Genomic DNA, 21,691 nt, shown 5'->3' on the forward strand with positions numbered 1-21,691 from the left:
CAGGCAGATGCAGTTCGCAGGTTGCGTTCGTTGCTACACGTGTAAAAAAACGACTGCAGTGTTTGTGTTTTCTAACTCAGGTGTCTTAGCTGAAGAATTACAGGGTGATTTTTAGAAATCCCCTGTCAGGCTCCAAAGACAAAGAAGACGGAGCTCACAGTCTGTAGATGGTCCTCAGTGTGTGTGTGAAGCCAAGAAAGCACACAGGAGTGTGTTTATGTCAGCAAATCAGTGTGTGTGAAGAGTCTGAGGGAGTGTGTGAATGAGACTAAACACTGAAACCAACAGTCCAAGAAAAGCGTCTGGACTTCTTTAAGTTTAACTTAAAGAAGTCCAGACGCTTTTCTTTTTGTCTCCATAATGTCTCCATAATGCTGCAATGTTATCTGCCCCAGAAACACTGTGCAGAAGCTCTGATGGTGACACAGAAAAGTCACAGTGGAGATACTTCTGTCCACCTTTGATTAGACTCATTATAAAAAGGAAACAAAGTTTGAACACAGTCATGTTTCCAGTTCACTGACTTACATTTATTCCATGGACACTCACTCTAACCTGAAGCACAGCTACAACCCAACATTGTTGAGGCCTCATCTCCTCCTTTCCTGACTGTAGAGGTTAAATATGCAACAACCAACAAATAAAAGAATTTGGTTCATTTCAAAGAAATTCACACGGTGACCAAGTAAAGTAACCGTAGTAAAGGAGACAACATCCCGTTGATGGTGGGATTATTTGAAAGATTTGCTTTAGTCACGTCACCAAATGCAGTTGAACCACCCGTGGATCCATGTTTGACCATTCTACCACTCTGAGCTCTGCTTTTGAATCATTTTATTATTATCATCATTCATTTATTCATTCTTTGGAGGGGGGCTATTTCCTAATGCCGCCCTAATAAGCTGATGTTCAAGGGGAAATATAACAGAAACTCTTTCAGTGTTATTCATTAATAAATTAACAGATAAACTGTGAAGAAGAAAAAAACTGAGATTTAAAGGAGAGAGTGAGAAACTTGATCATCCATCCTCATAATACATGTTTATCAGTATCTGCTGTGACCATACTGCAGTAATAACTACAAGTCTACATTTCTGTGACTGTTGATCAATCACAGCAGGAATCTGAGCTCATCTCTGCACACAGAGCAGCTTCAGCTCTGGGATAAACTGCTCGCTTCACGTCCTTCTCAGCTCACAGACACTCATCCTGATATTTTCCTTTAACATTTGATGGTATCTGGAATAGTTGGCAGCAATAAGGATGATTTTCTGTAAAATAATATTGCTATGACCCGTGAGTTATTCGTAGATGAGCGTTGAACTCAGAGAGCTGAAGATATCATGGACATGCTGACCTCGCTCCGTGGTCTACAGGGTACAAAATGAATTAATTAAATACACCATTAAATAATGAATTAAATGTGGCAAAAATTAATTAAAATGTGAAATAGATGTGAAATATAAATATGTTTATATTGTCTATTCTGTAAAATAGTCAGATGTCTATTCATATTAATGTACACAGTTCACCTGCTTGCTGCTACTACTGCACATTCACCCAATACTGTTTATATATATATATAATGTTCTTCCTCTACCCCCCCCCCCCCCCCGCCCCCCACCATTTTTGCACATGTCGAGGAGCGTGTCAGGCTACATTTCACTGTGTGTTATACTTGTATAATTATGCATGTGACAAATAAAGAACCTTGAACCTGAACCTTGATAAATAATTAATTAATTACATGTGTCAAAAAATATTTATTTAATTAATTATTTCCCATTTTGATTAATTATTTCTAATTTATTAGAAGACATAGCATACATTTTCACTGCTATGCAGATGACACCCAGCTCTATCTGTCCATGAAGCCAGATAACACACACCAATTAGTTAAACTGCAGGAATGTCTTAAAGACATAAAGACCTGGATGGCCGCTAACTTTCTGCTTCTTAATTCAGATCAAACTGAGGTTATTGTACTCGGCCCTGAAAATCTTAGAAATATGGTATCTAAGCAGATTCTTACTCTGGATGGCATTACCTTGGCCTCCAGTAACGCTGTGAGGAACCTTGGAGTCATTTTTGACCAGGACATGTCCTTCAATGCACATATTAAACAAATATGTAAGACTGCGTTCTTCCATTTGTGCAACATCTCTAAAATTAGAAATATCCTGTCTCAGAGTGATGCTGAAAAACTAGTTCATGCATTTATTACTTCCAGGCTGGACGACTGTAATTCATTATTATCAGGATGTCCAAAAAACTCACTGAAAAGCCTTCAGCTAATCCAAAATGCTGCAGCAAGAGTCCTGACAGGGACTAGAAAGAGAGAGCAGATTTCTCCTGTTTTGGCTTCCTGTTAAATCCAGAATTCAAAATCCTGCTCCTCACATACAAGGTCTTAAATAATCAGGCCCCATCTTATCTTATCTCAATGACCTTGTAGTACCATATCACCCTATTAGAGCACTTCGCTCTCGCTCTGCAGGCCTACTTGTTGTTCCTAGAGTATTTAAAAGTAGAATGGGAGGCAGAGCCTTCAATTTTCAGGCCCCTCTTCTGTGGAACCAGCTTCCAGTTTGGATTCAGGAGACAGACACTATCTCTACTTTCAAGATTAGGCTTCAAACTTTCCTTTTTGCTAAAGCATATAGTTAGGGCTGGACCAGGTGACCCTGAATCCTCCCTTAGTTATGCTGCAATAGATGTAGGCTGCCGGGGGATTCCCATGATGCATTGAGTTTTTCCTTTTCAGTCACCTTTCTCACTCACTATGTGTTAACAGACCTCTCTGCATTGAATCATATCTGTTATTAATCTCTGTCTCTCTTCCACAGCATGTCTTTATCCTGTCTTCCTTTTCTCACCCCAACTGGTCGCAGCAGATGGCCCCGCCCTCCCTGAGCCTGGTTTTTCCTTCTCACTGTCGCCAAAGTGCTTGCTCATAGGGGGTCATATGATTGTTGGGTTTTTCACAAATGCTCTAAAACTGTAGAAGAAGGTTGCATGTGATGAAAAAATATTTTACTATGACTTCACCAGTCTCTATCTCACAGTGCAATCTAAAAAAAGATTATCCTGTAGGACACCCTCAAATCATTTACAGAAACTTTGACAGCCTAGAAAATTATTTCGGCTTTGTTAAATGCTCAGAACTGCCGCCAAGAGGTCTTTTTCACCCCGTCCTTCCCTACAGGTGCCACGGCAAACTGATGTTTCCGCTCTGCAGCTTGTGCGCTGAAGACCAGAAGCAGCACACAGCATGTGGGCACAGTGACAGTGAGCGGGTGTTGAATGGCACATGGGTCTCATTTGAGCTTGAAAAAGCTGTTGAGAAAGGATACAGGATTGTTTCTATTGATGAGGTGTGGCACTTCCCCAACAAGACTGACACATTTTTTAAAGACTATGTGAAAGCCTTTCTAAAACTTAAACAGGAGGCCTCGGCGTATCCAGAACATGTGAAAACACCTGACGAGCAGCAGAAGTACATAGATGAGTATTATGAGAAGGAGGGAATAATGCTAGATCCGTCCGTAAATAAAGCTGTTCGAAACTGTAACAAGCTGTTGCTAAACTCGTTATGGGGTGGTTTCAGTATGACGTCGAATACGGCGTCATCTGAGTTCATCACAGACCCTTCCAGGTTTAGCCAGCTAATGTTTAGCGACCAGGATGACGTGTGGCAGTTTTGTTTCATCTCTGACGACGTCGCCATGGTGCAATGGCGCCACTCTGATGGTAGAGCATCCCGCATGAAGGACGTTAATGTCTTTGTGGGGGCCATGACTGCTGCACATGCCAGACTCATGCTGTATGATTTGTTAGACAACTTGCAGCAGTGCGTGCTGTATTGTGATACAGACAGCATCATTTTCACGGCACGCCCTGGCGACTGGATGCCTCCTCTAGGCCCATTTCTGGGGGATCTCACCAGCGAATTAGATTCTGGAGAGGGAGGTGTGGAGGATCACATAGTAGAATTTGTTTCCGGTGGGCCAAAATGCTACACGTATCACACATCGCTGGGCAAGACCCAGGTCAAATGTAAAGGCGTAATACTGAACTCACTAAACTCAAAAGTTGTCACCCACGAATCCTTGAAAGGTTTAGTCCACAAGTTTGTAGCCAATCAGACATCAGACGCACACCTAGTCGCCATCTCTGATAATATCAGACGTGATAAAAAGAAGCTTCATTTGAAGAATGAAACCATTGTGAAGAAGCTTAAGGTTGTCTACAATAAGCGCCGTGTGCTCCCAGACTATACAACCCTACCTTATGGATTTTAAATTAGATCAGGGGTTTGACGCCAGGTTACAGCACCCGTTCAGCATGGTGGCCAGCGGTTCCAGTAACTGTGGCAAGACGTTTTTTGTTAAAAGCGTCATTGAAAATTCTCCCAGGATTATATCACACAGCATTGATAACATTGTGTATATATACTCATGCTGGCAGCCACTATATGACCAGCTTCTTCAGATAAGAGACATAAACTTTGTTAATGGTATACCCGAATCTCTTGTTGATGACACCCTTCTTCCTGCAGACAAGAACAATTTGTTAATTATAGACGATGTAATGAATGATGCCGCTAACAATTTAGAAATACAAAATGTGTTCACAAAGTATGTGCATCATAGAAATTTGAGTTGTATATATCTAGTTCAAAATTTGTTTATTCAAGGAAAATCCAGTAGAACTATTTCCTTGAACACTAACTACCTAATATTGTTTAAAAATCCAAGAGATAAATATCAAGTCATGCTTTTGGGTAGGCAAATCTTTCCTGGTAATACTAAATATATTATAGAAGCATTTAATGATGCCACATCCACAACATACGGGTATCTTTTAATAGACTATAAAGCTAAGACCCCGGACTATTTAAGACTCAGAACAAATTTACTGTCAGACCGTCCGGTTGTTTATATCCCAAAACAAAAAACAGTGAAGAGGTGAAAGGATGTCATCACACATGCGGAGGAATCTGTCTCTGTTGGAGTTGATATACAAGTCTCCCCCGGCTCTACGCAGAGTTATTATTAGCAATGCAAACTTCATCAATGCATTGTGTGAGATAGCCTTTCACGTATTACAAGGTAACATTCCACCGTTGAGTGTTTGGTTTCTCCACCAATATGTAAGGAGGATAGAGCTCTCATTGGTGCCTATTTTGTGTGTGAAAGCGTGTGTGAGTGAGTGCGGGCCAGACGTGGTCTGTGCGAGTGTGACTGATTGTTGTCTTGTAATGGGGAATAAACTGGGTAATTCTGCCTTGAAAGGGGATGAAATATATTGCAAAGTATTCAGTGGGCAGCACGTAGTATGTAGATCATTGAAGGAAGAAAGTAATGAATTTGTGCACAAAGCAGATGGAACAGTGAGTGTGACTGTGTCTGACGTCACTGTGTGTGTGAGACACAGAGAGGTGTGAAAGACAAACATCCAAACTCAGCCTGCAGTTCTGTTCTGTGATTCTACATTTGACTATCCGTTGAGTTTGGTGTGCACTTCTGCTTTGTTCAGATGCATTTAGATACATCACCTCCACTCTCCTGTCTTTCCTTCTCTACCATTGCCTCTTAACTGGGGATGGGTACCGGTATCCGATGCCATTATGGCACCGGTTCTGACATAAACGTAAGTAACCAGACTGAAAAGCAGCACACATTTCAGTGCTTTTTTTGATGCTTTTTTTCCTGAGATGTCATACACTTTGGATTCTAGCCAATCATTTTACCTTTCCAAGGATAGTAGGCGGGCCCCGGTACGTATGTTCTTTTAGAGCAGAGCTACAGATTAAAAATGCCCAAGGCGAAGCGGTCAAAGTCTGGCTGTACTCCACAGCAAAAGATGCAAACTCAGCAGCCTGCAACAAGTGCTTTAAGCTGATACTGTGCAAAGGAGGTAACATCTCACATCTAATGAAACAGGGTGGCTGTAGCTCAGGGGGTAGAGCTGGTCACCTACTGGTCGGAAGGTTGATGGTTCGATCTCAGGCTCCTCCAGTCTGCGTGTCACGTATCCTTGGGCAAGATACTAACCCCAACTTGCTCTCCAATGCATCCATCAGAGTGTGAATGTACTTAGAAAGCACTGAGTACAGATAAAGTGCTTGTGTGATTGGGTGAATGTGACATGTTTTATAGAACGCTTTGAGTACTCCGGGACAGTAGAAAAGCGCTATGTAAGAATCAGTCCATTTACCATGAAACACCCGGCGACACATAGTGTTTTTTGTAAAAGCCGAGAAATGCACCGTGTTTGACAGCTTGCTGCAAGACCTCACACCGAGCACATCTACTGCGGGTGTGGTGCCTGTTAACGGATCCGGAGTTAGCAACATCCCCCAAGAACCCGAAGAGGAGAGTCCTGGCCCCTAGCCCTGCCAGTGTAACAGAAACGATGACGGATGATGACGGCAGCAGCAGCCGTTCTTCTCTGGGTGAGTAGCTTAACGTTGTTTGTGTGTAATTTACACTGAGTAGGCTAACCACGTTATTACATTAATGCATGTAAGGTGAACTAGCAAAAACCGTCATAGTTAAATGTGTGTCTGTCTTCTTGTTTGATAGAGTGAAACCATATATGCCCTATAGTTGCAGAAAAGGCTAACATTGTTGTCTTTTTCCTAAAAAACCCAGCTAAACATGAGAGGTTTTAGGACAAAATTTGTGTTCTCCATTCTTTAATCACTGATTCGAGCACCGATTAAGCACAGGCACTGTTTCAAAAGTACCGGTTTGGCACCGGTATCGGATAAAACCTAAACGATACCCATCCCTACTCCTAACATGCCTCCTTCCTCCTCTTCCTTTTCTTTCAGCCATCAGTAGCATGACAGTCTTATTCATTATGATCCACGCATTTTATTTGGTAAAGCTTTAGTTCAGAATGCCCTTACTAATGCAACACTCCCCATTTACCCAGGCTGGCACTTGGAGTACACTGGCTTGTGGCCCCTTGTGCCAGCATTAGTGCTTTCATCCTTTCTGCTGCTCACAATTCACCAATCACACTTTGACTATTACCATTAAAACAAGAGTCAGAAAATTTAGCAACAGAGCTACGATCCTTTAAATGTTAAAGTTTCATGATTCACGTGTGGATGTTGCATAAGAAAAGCATGATGTATAAAGTATAAGTGTTTCTGACCAGTTGTTCATGTTCCTTCATTTTTCCCTGAAATCTATCAAATACTGTCCAACAGACTGATGGCACAGCAGTGCAGAGGCTGCAGAGGCTGCAGAACCTGCGTCTGCATCGGAGAGCAACATGGGGTTAGTATCTTACCCAAGGACACCATGCAGTCTGGCATTAAACCACCAACCTTCTGGTTAGCAGGTGACCTGCTCGACCACCTGAGTTCCAGCCACCTCATCAAAGTGACCAATCACATTAGAATCCTGTCCTGCTTTGGGCTCCGCCTCCAAACCATCCAAAGCGGGTTTATTTGCACCATGTATGCAGGTAAACTCAAACATCCATTCAGCTGCTTCAGAAGGAAAATGTCAGCTTGTGGTTTCAGTCACAGGAAACTCACAGGTTAGAGTCCAGCCAGAGGGCTGCTGTTGTTTATCTGTAAAGTCTTTCAATTTACAGAAATAAATAATCATGTGGACACATCTGGATCATCAGCAAACATGAAACCAGGTGACCACCAGGACCAAGCTGACTGCTGACACAGAGTTTATACTCTAACTGCTAGCTGCTCTGCTAGCTAAGTTAACTGATGTTAAAGGTCAGAGTAAAGAAATGACGTGATGCTGCTGGGAGTGACACCACAGACTAGCAGCATTTAGTTACTCAGCATATAATGCAGTTAATCTGAAATCTCTTTTTCTCTCTGAAACAAAGTGACAGCAGACTGAGTCAAAGACAGAAACCTTATTGAAACACCAAATATTCCCCGGCTTCACTTCCTGATCCAGGATTCAAAGAGGACGTTGCACTTACTCAGCTTCTTCCCATGAACGTCTTCCCTCTGCAGCTCTGCTGTCTGGACCAGGTCTGTGTAGAAACAGAGACAATCTTCTGCTTCATCAGTCCTCTGTGTCTGCAGGCTGAAGTCACATTAAACACTTCACACCAGCAAAGAGTCTGAAGCTCAAAGGTCAAAGGTCAGCTGCTGCACCTTGTGTGATATTGTTTGATCAATAATTAACCTGCAGCAGGTTTCTGCTCCAACTCCGACACACTGAACAACCCTGAGAACAAATCAGAGGATGTGGGTGTGTCTGCAAGCTTCAATAGTATTAAACACCTCACACCAGCAATGAGTCTGAAGCTCGCAGGTCAAAGGTCAGCTGCTGCACCTTGTGTGATATTGTTTGATCAATAATTAACCTGCAGCAGGTTTCTGCTCCAGCTCCAACACACTGAACAACCCTGAGAACAAATTAGAGGATGTGGGTGTGTCTGCAAGCTTCAATAGTAAACACCTCACACCAGCAATGAGTCTGAAGCTCGCAGGTCAAAGGTCAAAGGTCAGCTGCCACACTGTATATAATATTTCAATATGTATACAACCTGACTGTGGGTGTGTGTGCAGCCATAAACAGTTTAAACATTAAACACTGAACCATAAAAGAAGCTTAAGCTGCAGCTCACAGGTCAAAGCTCAGCTGCTGCAGCCAGTTATGACTTTACATAAATCATCATGTTTTCCCTCTCAGCACTTGGGCTGTTTTGACTCAGCTACACTATGGCAAATGGCCAATGGTTCCACAGCTGTTCTTGTTGTGTTAGGGCTGAAAAGCCCGACTTGTTCTCCTCTGCAGGTCATCAAATGCACCACAGAAGTTTGTATTTGCAGAAGCCTGTGTATGTTTGATGGCTTTATTATTCTCTGTTCAAAGACAATAAATGTGGAAAATGTCTCATGTAGTATCAGCGTCATTTAAAAATGACTGCAAACATTTAGAGAACATGTGCTGCTGTTTGTCCTTGTAACAGGGCGGCCCTTAGCGGCTGGAAACACAGTGAGACAGACCAAGGCAAGTGTAGTGGAACAAAGTATTTATTTGCTATATGGCTCTCCTTACAACAATTAACTTGTCGAGCTTCTTCACAGCACAAAAAATCCACCTCTAATGACAACTGGCAGCCTTAAATATGTTCAGCTGTCACAGACTTAACCATTATTCCACTCTCAGGTAAATTCTTAAATCCCAACCTTCCACCACAGTATACAATATATTAATTAGAATAAATAAATACATAAATACATTTCCACATTTACATATTAATAAATATTTCACACTTAATGTTACACCAAACCCAATATTATAAAAACCCAGAAACCCAAGCACAAAAAGATTCACCACACTCTCTTTACCAATGGTCTCTCCCGGAACCTTTAAATGGTGTCTGGACCCCAGGGGAAACATTTGCCCAAACACCTTGAAGAGGACACAGGCAAGAAAGGTGAGTAATCATTAACTTACAAACACTTATTTGCACCACTTTTATCCCTAGATTTCACACACACGTTTGCATTAGTTTTCCTTACTGGTAAACCTTAATCACAATCTCAATCACCATTCTTCTCTCCTGACAGACAACCACCACATTCCTTGATGAGGAGCAGCTGTGCAGGATCTGAAATAAGGCTACCAACTGATTTTAAAATTCCCAATAAATAGTCAATAAATATTTAAACTTCTTGTGTGCAAATCCATGCTTAAAGTGCAATGCTCATAAATTGCTTGATAAGGTGCTTTTAATAAAGTGAAAGGTGTGCTCTAAAGTGCTATACATATAATATAAATAAATACAGTCAAGTCTGTCCCGTATTCAGTAAGTGAAAATGAAATGAACAATAAAAGGTGAATCAAATGGACCATTACGGCAAGGCTGGGATGGTCAATTTGGTAAAGTAAATCCGTTGGGCATCTTTCTTTGCCTTTAGACAATAATTCTGATGGCAAAAGAGCCAAACGGGACAGGCACAAAAAAAAAAAAAAAAATACAGTAAGGGAGTCCTCTTCCTTACATTTCCTCCTCCCTCTCTTGAGCGCGAAGTGCTTCAGTCCTCTGTCATCCTAGATAAACAATCAGCAACCACATTTGACTTCCCTGGCCTATACTGGACCGTAAAGTCATAAAGCTGCAAAGACAAGTACCATCCTGCAATGCGGGCATTTGCATCCCTCATGCGGTTCAACCACTGGAGGGGACGATGATCAGTCTCCAGAGTGAAGTGACGTCCCAGAAGATAATACCTCAAGGCCTCAATAGCCCATTTCATGGCCAAGCACTCTTTCTCCACCGTCGAATACCTCGTCTTCCTGTCGAGTAGTTTCCGACTCAGAAACACCACAGGCCTTCTTTCACCATCCACCTCTTGCTGAAGGACAGCACCAAGGCCAACTCCTGAAGCATCAGTTTGCAAGATGAATGGCTTGTTGAAGTCTGGACTGTGTAGAACTGGATGTGTGCAAACTGCTTCCTTGAGGTCTCTGAATGCTTGCTCACAGTCTTCTGTCCAACGCACTTTGTTGGGGGCTGAGCCTTTTGTGAGGTCATTCAGTACAGTGGATCGCTCTGCAAAAGAAGGTATGAATTTCCGGTACCAGCCTACTAGACCCAGAAAACCTCTCACCTTCCTTTTTGTTGTCGGAACTGGGAAGGACTGAATTGCTTCAATCTTTCCAACCTGCGGCTTTATCTTCCCAGAGCCAACTACAAAGCCCAAGTACTCCACTTCTCTCTTGGCTATGGAGCACTTCTTGGGATTGATAGTCAGTCCAGCCATTCTGATGGAGTGTAGCACCTTCTGTAGGTGAATGACATGCTCTTCCCAGGACTGGCTGTTCACCACCACGTCATCCAGATATGCTGCAGAGAATGTTGACACATCTCTCAGTACATGGTCCATTAATCGTTGGAATGTCGCTGGTGCACCTTGAAGCCCAAATGGCATGACTTTAAATTGGTACATACCAAAAGGAGTTTTGAAGGCTGTCAGCTCTCTCGCTTCTGGTGCCAAAGCCACTTGCCAGTATCCTTTACACATTGCTCAAACTCTTATAGCCTCTGGTGCCTCCACCTTATCATAAAAGCCTAAACATTCACATCCTTTCTCTCACACGGCGCCTAAGCTACGACCTTGGCTCCCCGTTTATCTGCTCCTGCTGAGATGGGGCAGAAAACTCCAGTATGTTCTGTTCTCTTCTAATCAGACCAATAAGGTGATGACTTTCTGCAAACAGTATTTCTTATAACTCAGCAGTATAATGCATCATAAAACAATATCATTCATCCACAATAAATCAGCAGTCTAATGTAATGCAAATCAGTTTAACAAATGCAATAGTTATCATCTTCTTCTAATTCAGGAGAATGATGCAAACTAAAACTACATAATAATTCACAATCTTTAATTAGGGGTATAACATGGCATAAAATAATATTATAATCTAACAATTCCCCCTGATGAGCTCGTTAGAATAATGAGCTCACCAACACCCTATAATCCAGTGTCGCCGGGTTCATCTCTTCTCACTCCTGAGGCCCTTTGTCCCCCTGAGGGGCGAACCATATGTGAGATGACCTCTGTGTTTGCGCAGTTCAGCTGCAAGAAAAACTATTATTCCAACAATAGCAGGTACAGATGACACTCCCCAGTTCTCCCACAGCTTTATTTTGGTGCTACCTTATACCCTTCCGACGTACTCAGACTAGAACCTCTGTCCAAGGAGCTTTTAGCCTTTATTTTATTGCTGCAGCTACCAGTGTCTTCCAGTTGGGTGATCCTCTGCTCTTCATTCTTCAACCTCAGGGGTTAGACAACCCTTCAGTCGTAACACAGATCAGGGGATTATTCTGCCCCGATTTCAAACAACGATCTGTGTATCCTCCAGAAAAAGATCAGGAACGCGTCCCCCTTTTTGCCCAAGAGCCTCTCGAACTTCGTTGGTCTGGTGTTCCTGGATTTCCGCCAACCCCTTCATGGTTATTGCTGTGTTTATGGGATCCATCCTTTTGTGGTGACTAGCTGGAGCCCAATCGCCATGACACTTGGACCCAGTTGATGTCTCGGCAGTCACTGTGTCTGTCTCTGCTGCGGAGGATCCTCGCATATCTGTGACCTCGTCTGGTGTCTGTCCCTTTCTCTGTAAGAGACAGAAAACCAAAACACCTCTCTTCCTAACCCTAATAATCTAATGTTGTTATCTACTGACCTTCTAGTGATTCAGAATTGGTCTAAAACATTCAGAATGTCCCAGGGACTTATTCTAATCATATCCTATGTGTGTGTAAGCGTGTTTGCATTTAGCCCTCTGCACTCAAGGCATTTCCTACACTTTATCAGTCCGGACCATCACGCCGAACGAAGCTTATGACCTTCAAAAGGCCGAGTGCCAACTCATCATAAGCACATTTGCAAGGTGTGTCTGAAACTTATTGAAACCACTCTTTTTAACAAAAGATAAACAAATTAACAAATCTTCTAAACGCTATTCAGTTCATTTCAATGATTGATGCTTACACATGGAAATAATGATTTATGCTTCTCACTGATTCTCTACAAAAGACCGGAAACTTCTCGGGCCGCTATTAGCTTAAGCTTTACCATTCCTAAGTTATTAAAGACACAAATGAAGTTATAAAAATGTTCAAATAATCCTTGTTTGATGTTAAAACTCAACTTCCCCCCCCCCTTTTTTTGACACATTCCAATGTGTCAAATCAACGGAGCTAGAACATTCAAAGAAAAGGTTAGGCAGCTACAAGGTTTCCCAGATTGTTAAGTTGATCTGCGTATGATGCTCTGACTCAAGTATATAATCTTAAATGAATGTCATTTAATTAACTGCCACTATTTAAAACTTAGCTTAAAGACATAATTGAATAAAAATCACAAAGAATAACATGATATCAATGTTATGTAAGCGCGTGCGGCCCTCTATGCTCGAAGTCACTCCACACCATAGATCAGCCAAACATCGCGTTGACTGTAGCTTTTAACCCTTATTAACTTGAGCACAACTCTATAATGAGCAACAAACTGCAATATGTCTGAAAATGATCATGGTTACACCTGCAATAGAAGATCGTATGATTATCCTGACACCTGTAAATAGAAAATTAACCTGCGGTTATAACAATCACTGGAACACAAATGTTAGTACAATGTCAAAAACTTCAATAAATGTTTAATGCAATGCTAGTTATATGATTCTGATGCAATAATAAAGCTGATGCCAAAATAAGAGTAAAACACCCCCTTTTATCCCGTTTCACTTGACACATAAACGTTTATAAATGCCTCTTTTAAATCTTATTTCCCCCTGATCTCCCCTTACTGACCACAGCAGGGGAAACTCCGCTATGAGTCAACCATGAATGCAGCTCACCTGATTCATCACTGAGCTCCACCGTCACTGGCGTCTGACAGGGTGGCGCTGCATACTCTTCCTTTAATGTCACTATTTTCAACCTGTTGATTAGAGTGCTTAAACCTGAAGTCGACTACGTCCACAACAAGTCAATACAGCTGTAAATGTGGCCAATTATCAATCTATTACCAATCAATAACAACAGATAAATTTTATTTTATGCATGCTTTCAGTCAACCACTCACCCAGAGGATCTCCAATCCCAGAAAATTCCTTCTCCTCAGTCAATGAGTCTGTCCTCCTTCCATGGCCTGGTAACTGGTCCATCCAGAGCCATATGATCTCAAAATATACATACAACAAGCCAAACCACACCTTGGTCACACCAACCCTCCTCCGCCCTGAAGATGTTCAACGCCATCTTAGTCTGGACTGTCAAAGGTGACTTTAACGCTGGCTGTTCCGACAATCCATTTTATAACATTTCCTGGTCAGATTCGCCAATCTCTGCACCAGGGTTTTAAACGTTTTGCCATCTTCATTAGTTTTTATTTTTATTTAGCTTCGACTCCAGATTTTCAATTTTTACCAGTTGTAATCAGTTTTTACCAATCAGTCGCTAGTTTAGTCTAGTTTTTATTTTCTGAACATCCTTAATTTCAGTTTAGTTTTGATTAGTTTCAGTTATAGTTTTAGTTGTGTTTTGCAAAAATTAAGTGTAACCAAATCCCAGTTCCATCATATCAATCATGCTCTTCCGCTTATCCTTGGGTATTGAGACTATTAACTCTTGCAGCACCGGGTGTTCCTAATTTTGGTTCAAGTGAATTGATAAACTTTTTGAAGGCGATTGACTCACACAATTATTTAGATGTCCCAGTCCTGTTGTCTCGGGACGCATCACGCTGCCTTATCTGGGGTTAGCTGTTTTCTGGGGATGCTGGTTAAGTGGGGGAGCTCTTCAAGGAGGGGGGGGGGGGGGGGGTGCTCCCCCTGATGAGCTCTTCAAGGTAAGCTAGGTTAACCTTCTTGTGTGAGCTTTTCAAGTGCACTTCAAGGTTTGTGGGAGTTTTAGTTTTATAAATGTCCCTCATAACCCCCTGATGACCCAGTAATTCATTTTTGCACACTGTAGTACACATTTAGTTTTTTTCTTGTAGCTCTCATACTCTACTTGCCACTCCTCTAAGTCCTGATGTTTCTTAGAGAGGACAACAGTACCTTTAAAATTATATCACATGTGTGGGGGTGTGGCCTTGCCAATTGTTTTCCCACCTTTTCAAAATGGCTGGCATGCCCACCAGCACATTTTAAGGAAGAAAGAAAGGTAAGCTTGATATTTACATTTAAAATGTTTTGTTAAACTCAGATTTTTATTAATTTTCAAAAAATAAACATCTAGTAAATAATTTGAGGGGTCTTTAAGAATTAGGCTTATTGAGTTTCACAGAGAACATGACTAATTTATTAATGTGTACTCTAGTGCACGTCGGGACTTTGTACTTATATTTATTTCACTTTTTCCTAGTAGACAACTCTTTAACAAAGGCAGAGAGAATTCTTAACAGAATAATTGAGCGAGATTCAAACAGAGATTTTTCAGAAGATGAGAGTCATGTGAGCCAGATAGGAGAGGGTGAGAACCCAGGAGGAGCCACACAAAGATTATCGAGATGCAGTGGCAGATGTGATAGAGAAAAACACAGGGCCACCTGAAATCTGTCGTCCTATCTGGTCCAAAACCAACATGTAGGAGAATCTGGAATTTTTGCTTTGAGTTAAAAATAAAATATGGGTAAAATGCAGGAATGATTTCCAGTATAGTAAAAAATAAGAGTCGCATTTATAGCTGAATCCATGACACCTGATTGTTTCTACACGATCACGTCTTTGCTGAAAGTTATCAATGATCTCAATGTGCAAAAAGAACTCCCAGTATCTGGAGTTCAAGCTCCTCTTGGCTGAGAAACCAGGGACAAACATGTGAACAAGACCTGAATAATACCAGTAATGAAGAGTTCTCTCCAAAAATCAAGAAAAGGAGGCCCCAATCAGATGAGAGTGTAGCAAAATATGGTTCCCTCCACTTGCCTGAGATGGTTAACAGTCCAAGGCATTTCAGTTGTAGAATGGTTGGGTGCAACAGTAAAACATATGTGAGATGTGGGAAGTGCCAAATGTTGCTTTGTGTCTCCAAATAAAAAAATCACAGTACTTCCTCAGATATCATAAATGAATTGATTTTTGTGAAATAGAAAGCCCAGTGCAATCACTTGTTCCTGAACCAATGGCTTACAGCTAGTGAAGTGTCAGTGACTTCTAAGTTGGTCCCTGATCTACATTTTTATTATTATATTGTTATATAAATAAGTTTTAATATCCTGCTTACAACAAATTCAGTGGAGCTTTTAATTTTCTTAAATAGCTCTTGAATTTTGTTAGTTTCACATTCGTGATCAATGAACTCCCCTTGTGCACTGTAGTGCACATGTTGTAAAATTTAAATAAAATTAGTTAAAAACAATTTTGTTTTTGTAATGTGTTTTTTTTACCGTCCCAACACTTGATTTATCTGAAAAAGAAAAAAAGAAAAAAGGAAAATGCTTTTCCTTTTTTTCTTTTTTCTTCCTCCCTGGGTCTCAGGAGGACATTGTGTCTATCTTACTTTTAAATTGCTGACTATTTCAAGAAAGCACCCAAAAGACGGGGACCAGTGTTTATCATTACATATCTCCATTTTGAGTGTGGCAAGTCTATCATTCCCCTGTTATTCATAGACCTCAGTGGAGGTTTTTGTTTTTTTGTTTTTTTTACCTCTATAAAAGTTAATTGACTCTTTACAGTGACCTGCTATGGTTAATAATAACCTGCTCCGTCATGAGTGGAATCAAACCTTTTCTTCACTTTAGCATTTAACATTCCCAACCATATAATATGATACATTAATCGAACTACAGCTACTAAAAACACAATTTTCTTAATGCAAACATCAGTAACTCAAAATTAGCAACCAAAGGGTTCAGTCTGCAGTTCACACTCATGTGAAGCTACAGCCTCCCCCCTTAGTCTCTATCATCCTTCTGTTCTTGCAAAAACAAAACAAAGCAAGACAAAACATCCACCCTTCTTTTACAGGCTGGGTGAATTGTTGTGGACATTCACTAATCCTAAAGTCGGTACCGTTTTTGTCTCAATATCAAGTCAGTTAAACTTTTAGTCGTCAGTCCGTCACAGTCCAGTCACATGCATACATCCACACACATTCATACCAGATATTGCTGATAATGGAGTCTCACGCGCAACCTATTCGAGCCTCCATCACCAGCAAGATGACGTCATCATTTTGAAGGAAACAGTTCCTTGTTTTTGGACTGGATTGACTCGCTGCAATCCTTTTAGGCTCGGGACTTCTCATTCGATCAGTGTCCCATATAAGTGAATTTCTCCCAAGCTCATTATAATCATGGAGAAAAATACTTTGCGACTGTTTTCAGTAAGAATATTTTATAGCGCTTTAAAGTTCAATCTCTCAGGCCTGGATTAAAGAGCTGATTTGTTAAATCAGGAACTCACAAAATACCAAAATATCACCACCGGTGGATCATACAGTGGGGCAAAAAAGTATTTAGTCAGCCACCGATTGTGCAAGTTCCCCCACTTAAAATGATGATGACAGAGGTCAGTAATTTGCACCAGAGGTACACTTCAACTGTGAGAGACAGAATGTGAAAAAAAAATCCATGAATTCACATGGTAGGATTTGTAAAGAATTTATTCGTAAATCAGGGTGGAAAATAAGTATTTGGTCAATAACAAAAATACAACTCAATACTCACCAAATACCAAACAGGTAAGGTGTAATTGAGCCATAGTGCTTGGTCTCTTTGTCCGATTTAAATCAATTGCAGTTAGAGGCCACATTAATTTTCTTTCTGTAAGCACTTATTGAAATTATCTGAGCACATTACAAGTACATATTTGCTTACTCTGTATGCTCAAATGTGACCCGTTATGGCCACTAGAAAAAAAGCGGAGGCCCGAAAAACAGGTGGTGGTCCTCCACCACCACCACCACTCACAGAGCCTGGCCACTTGGCTTCCACATTTGTGATAATGTTGGCAGCATCACATATGATCTTCACAGTGCAGAGAACACAAATTAGCATCCATTACTATAATGAAATAATTTGTTAGTTTGAAATGCTACAGGGAACTATGTACCTGTACATTAATGCTGTGGAAAGACTTCCTGTTCACATAGTCTCCTTCATTTACTGAAGGAGCAATGATTGGAATGTGAGTGCCATCTATACAGCCAATCACGCCTGGGAACCGTGAAAATAAATGTAAAATTTAAGTAGTAGTTCAAGTATCACCACATCATGAATTAAATTTTGTTCATCCTGATACCTGCAATTTTGTGGAATCCCTCTTTGATAAATCTTGTGGGTCTATGACCGGGGAACACCACAAACGAGTACAGGAGACGTTTCAGTGCAACTGTAACATTCCTGACTGCCCGACAGACGGTAGCCTTGGAAACGTGCTCAGCGTCACCAATATTATACAGAAAGCTCCCGTTTGCAAAAAACCGAAGTGCAATACAAATAATATGTACAGAACTGAGAGAATGTCCGCGATGTGTCACATGAGCAATATTAGGCCTGAGGATGTTATTCAAATAACTTATAGATTGTGCTGAAAAACGGTAACGTTCACACAGAAAATCATCAGGAAATGATAAAATGTCCGAACGCACTCTAATCACTCTCTCCCGGCGGAGAGCTCTGCGGAGAATTTGGGCTTCAACATCTACTGGCTCTTCAAGGAAGGAGCACGCCATGTCTGACACTTCCTACAGTCAGGTTTCCGACACAGAGGCGGAGAACGTCAGGGTTAGTTGAAGTAAACCTGCTAGGGAGCAGGTTAGCTTCACGGAGTGTGTCGTCATAGTAACTCACTCAGGATTAATCTAAACTCGCTTTGTGAAACCGAAAACCCAGAGTTTTCGTTAACTCAGGGTATACTTACTCAGAGTTTGCACTAAACCGGCTTCCTGAAATAGGGCCCAGATCTAAATCCAATCAAGAATCTGTGGCAAAATCTGAAAACTGCTGTTCACAAACGCTGCCCATCTAATCTGACTGAGCTGGAGCTGTTTTGCAAAGAAGAATGGGCAAAGATTTCAGTCTGTAGATGTGCAAAGCTGGTAGAGACATAAGGCAAACCGGATTATAAGGAGCACTGTCGATTTCCAGAAAAATCAAAGGACTGATTTTTAGAGTGCCTTATTTTCCGAAAAGCACAGTAATAACATAATAACAACGGCCCGCTAGCATGCTCTTGGTTGCTGAGGGCTATGCTGTGGCTGAGCTGCAAGATTAACTCTGCAAAACCAACTTTCATCAAGTAACAGGGCTCTAGAGTGCAACCAATTTGGTCGCAAATGCGAATCCGTGTAAATGAGAGCAGGTACACTGATTCCACACAAAGACGTAAACACAGAACGGACCGACGCATCAGAATCAGCTTTGTCTTTCTCGGCTTTCTCACCCGACGGCTCGTAGATGGACACGCTGTCGGAGCTTAGCGATCCTGATGCGTCCGGTCCGCGCTGCGATTACGTCTTCTTGCGCTGATTCTGAGCTGCAGGTTTTGTCTCTCCAACCAAAATTCACAGAGCCAGCAGCAAAAGAAGCAGCAAACTGCGCTTCACATTTGATCAATGTCATTAATTTTGCTGTTTTGCTTCCACGACTATTAAAATCACACTCCATGCACAGCTAGCTCTCTCTCTATCTGTCTCTGTACTTCAAGAACAGTTTCCCGTCTCCAATCTCTGTTTTCTGTATTATTCATGCGCTTATTACCCACCAGTCTACCGTTGTTTTTTCCCTGCTAATATTAGCATCACACGGCACAGCTTCTGTATCACGTGGTATAAGGCTCCGCCCTTGTCATTTGTTGAGCAGGAAGAGTGAGCACTTGGTTTCATGCAGAGTACGTCCCGGATCAAAATGCGGTACAATCGTCGTCGTCTTTTTCTTTTTCTTTCTTTTAAATCGTCATTTGGAAATGAGATCGCACATAAGTATGAATCGAGATCGCGATTTTCTAACGATTAATCGTGCAGCCCTAATCCTATTAGTCGACTAATCGCAAAAATAATCGGTGACTAGTCGACTATCAAAATAATCGTTTGTGGCAGCCCTAATGCACACAGGGAAAAGTTAGAGAGGAAAAGAGAGAGCAGGAAATTACTCTTACTCTTAGGACGTATATGGCCCAACAGGCCTCGCGATACAGATGAGCTACATCCTCCTGGAAAGCAGCTGCCAATACAGTCTCCCCCATCTGCTGCAAGGCAGATGCTTCAAAACAGAGTGAGAAGTAAAGAGAGAGGGAAGGAACTCAAACAAATTAACACTATATTTTATCTTTAATAATCATATATATTGCTTTACCAAAACAGCTTGTTTTTGTGTTTTTTAAACTACCATCTCTCTTAAACCAACTTGAATTGAACAGTGAGCACAGCCACTAAGTTCTATGTAACAAAAATACAGGGATGGGAGGGAGGGAGACGGTACCTGCACTGACGTTTAAAAAGAAAGAATAGGAGGAGGAGGGGTGGAGGTGGTGGAGCTCTCCGACAGGGGGAAAACTGAGATTTCAGTAAAGCTCAGTCCAAAGCACTTTCCTAATGATTTCCCTGTAACATTAGTCCTCGAGGTCCCCGTCACAGCAGACTACTGTGAGCGCCACCAGACAGTTAATGAGACAAAAACGAGACGCTCTTACAGCCAGGAGGATGCTTCCAGATGACGCTTGATTAATTTGATTGATTATCTGTGAATAAGTCTTGAGCCTCTCCTCAGTTCTTTATATTTTGCCTGTACTGAGCCAGATGTTCTTCTTCTTCCTTTCTTTAGACTTTCTGAAGGTCATTTAAAGTTTTTCTTTGGACATTAACTGCTTTTTCACCCATTTTCAGTCCAGTCCTTGTACCTGATCGCTTTCAGAGCGATATTTTTGTTTTTTGGGGGGGTTAAACCACTTAACCTAACTCAAGGGGACAAACCCGAGTTGTCAAATACAATACAAAACACACAACTTAGCAAAGAACCAATTTTAAATTTTATCTTTAGGGACTTTGTTACTAGCAACCTGTCACAGAAACACACTATTTAATTTCTTTGGATTGGGAAAGTAGAAGACAGAAAAAAAGGGGACAAGCTGAAAAATCTATCTACAGTGGAGGAACAGTACCTGAAAGTCATGTCAAAAAAATATTCAGCAAACACCTGACACAGGACCTGAAAGATGCACTTGGTCCTTCAGTTGATCCATCTAGTGTTCACCAAAGCCTCATCTCATGGTGTCAGTGAAGGGTGGCTGTCAAGAAGCCATTATTAAGGAAGGGAACAGGGAGAAAAGGCTGAGGGATAACAAATTACACAAGAACTGGACTGAAAATCAGTAGCAGCAGGTCTGATGGAGTGATGAACCAAAATTTGACAGTTCTGGTTCAAATTGTGGTAATATGTCTACAACCACCTGTAAACTACTGTACAGCTCTGCCATAGTTTGGGTCTGCATTTCAGCCAGGGTGTTGGATTTCGTCAAAATTGATGGAATTATGAAAAGTACCACCAGACTTTGATGCACCATGCAATACCATCTGGAAAGCGTCTGATCGGCAGCAGCTTACGAAACACATCGAAACACCATCATTCATGGACTGACCTGAGCCGTGTGGGATCATCTCGGCAGAGAATGGAACAAAACGGCAGCTGATATCGAAAGAAGAGCTCTGAATGTCCTTAAAGAAGCTCGGAGAACTATTCCTGAAGACTACTTAAAGGAATTCCAAAGAAATGTGCCTAAGAGAGTTCAGGGCGTGCTGAAGATAAAGATGCTCAAGCTCATTACCTCATTATATCAACTCTGTTTTTGCCTTTTATATTGTATTTTCATGTAAACTTTTCAAATTTAAACTGTTGCACCCGTTTCCCATTACCCAGCAAGTTATATCTTAGAATTAAGGTGTGGCTCAAACTTTTGCACAGTCCTACATTTCCCATCTATAAAATGATTTGACACCTGATAAACCTTTAAAAGCACTGACCTGCCTCTCCAACTATCTGTTTTAAACAACACGCACTTACCAGCAGTTGTGTTACGTTTTCGTCAGGTTAGTGGCTCAGACCTAAAACAGCCCAACATTATCTCTAATTCAGGTCTGGACCCAAGCTGACCCATTAAAGTACGTGGTACTCCTTTTATTTGTACTTGTGTACTCAGGCATAAATTAGACTTTTCAGGTACAAACTAAA

At 41.4% G+C, this 21,691-nt stretch overlaps 1 protein-coding gene and 1 long non-coding RNA gene across 2 annotated transcripts in view; both read right to left on the reverse strand.

Annotated features, from left to right (window-relative positions):
- The window catches only part of LOC145426160 (ribonuclease inhibitor-like), a 195,015-nt gene that overhangs the window by 13,574 nt on the left and 159,750 nt on the right, over window positions 1-21,691 (reverse strand). The window lies entirely within an intron of this gene.
- LOC145425304 (uncharacterized) lies at window positions 9,014-17,235 on the reverse strand. The gene is made up of 2 exons (XR_013905969.1): window positions 17,049-17,235; window positions 9,014-10,440 (listed from the first exon to the last, which is right to left on the reverse strand). It is a non-coding gene; the product is annotated as an uncharacterized LOC145425304 (long non-coding RNA).

This window comes from Astatotilapia calliptera, chromosome 3 (genome assembly GCF_964374335.1).
Source record: "Astatotilapia calliptera chromosome 3, fAstCal68.1, whole genome shotgun sequence".
Taxonomy (NCBI): Eukaryota; Metazoa; Chordata; class Actinopteri; order Cichliformes; family Cichlidae; genus Astatotilapia; species Astatotilapia calliptera.